A 1,892-nucleotide genomic window follows, 5' to 3' on the forward strand; every position below is an offset into this window, starting at 1 on the left:
CATTATTTTGTATTATTATCCTCAAAGTCGAAAAGTTGTTAGATGCATTGATGTACACTCCACTCATACAGAGGTTGGGTAAAAGTCTTAAGTCTTTCATAAGTCAATAAGGCTACGTTTAGTTTTAAACGCGTTGAAATTGACCCGATTTTGTTTTTCCACAAATGGTTGCCATATTGATTTCAGAAGAATCAGGTCTTTGGGCAAAAAAGTACGTGTGGCAGGTTAGTTTAAATGCTGAAGCACTGTTAAGTCAATATTTATAGATAAGTTCGGTAATGTTGCCGAAAAACACATCAGATACAACTCGAAGGAATGGCTGTGGGAGTATAATGGAAATCAGTTAATGTCAATTATGTGTCAATTTTCCGAACTTTCGACAGATAGATCTTTCGAATATGTGTCTTTTGTTATACATGCCGTTTTGCTATTTTGAAATAGCGTGAAGCGTGTCTCATAGATTTATATGGTATTTAACCGATAACATTAGTTTTTGTAATGCCATTGAAGTGGTAATGGTAGTAGATAAGAAAGAGTTTTTTACCAGTAACGTTAACCAACATTCAGTCCACAAACGCCTTAGGATTTTAACTCACCAATGACATGATAAACTTAGCAATTTATTGCATTTTGACTAATTTCTTAGGGTATTTCATAACATACTTAAGTGTAGCTTTCTCGTTCGATATTGAAATGGAAAACTGCAAAAAATTTCACCAAATATGTACGCGATAACATGGGCCTAGAAAGCTTTTCTTTCTTTTCGGATAGATACATGAAAACAAGTTAAAATAAAACTTTCTACACTGAAAATGCTTGAGCATGAATTATTTTTTCGTAATATTTACGAAAATTTCGTGTATAATACGAAATGTTGTTTAAACAAATTTTTATCGCATATAAAAATATATAAACTTTGTTAATTTTAAATATACAAAGTCCGCTTTTATTAGCTTTGGATCAAATGAGTAACTAATTTTCCATTTGTAGTATTAATTATGAGAATTAGATAACTGATTACTAGTGCTGTATATCATCAACATGCAATCTCAATTAGTGGAGAATTCCTAAAATGTAATTTTTAAAATCCTACAAACTATGAATTATTTCAATGCGATAACCCTTAAATCTCATTTGTTTTATGAGCACTCACACCATCATACACACTCCGGCAATCTGTGTATAAAACGCGCCAAAAATTTAATTCCTCAATTGTGTGTTTTGTTGTTGTTTGGTACAATTCATGTTTTGTTTACAGTCAAATTTAAATAAAACACAAAACGACTAAAACACTTGTTACAAATTCTGATTGCCTCTTATAAATATCGGTAATGCTGTGCAGCTAACGTCGTCATAAGCCTTCCGAAACGACTACGAAAAGACATTTTCAACGCTCAACGACGTCAAAATCTCAACGGCTACGGAAACGTAAAAATTTTTACTGCTGCAAGCGTATCATCCCAGTGACTTTGAAGTGTTTTTTCACGACGTTTTGGTGTTAAATTTCTTCAGCTCTAGAAAGAAGTGTAAACCAAATATCTAAGAGATACACAATTTTAAAATCTGTTTCCTTGCTTTGTTTATGACCTATACCTATGTAGAAATGCCATGACCTACTACTTACTTCAATGTCATATTAAGGGCACCTTGAATTATTCCTTGATATATGTTCATGTGTTCCCTGTTTGCCCTTAGAAAAGTGGAACAAAACCTTGAGTTTTGAAGGTTTTTACTGTTCGTTTGCCTTCCTTCGTTCAATGACAAAGAAACGCGCGCGACAAATACGGAAAAAAACAGCTAGCTGGGTCAATGTCATTGGCCATGAACTGCAAAGTGAAACACAAACTTACAAGGTTAAAGTTAATAAGATATTGTTGGTTGTATGGTTTGGT

Source organism: Lucilia cuprina, chromosome 2, assembly GCF_022045245.1.
Source record: "Lucilia cuprina isolate Lc7/37 chromosome 2, ASM2204524v1, whole genome shotgun sequence".
Classification (NCBI taxonomy): Eukaryota; Metazoa; Arthropoda; class Insecta; order Diptera; family Calliphoridae; genus Lucilia; species Lucilia cuprina.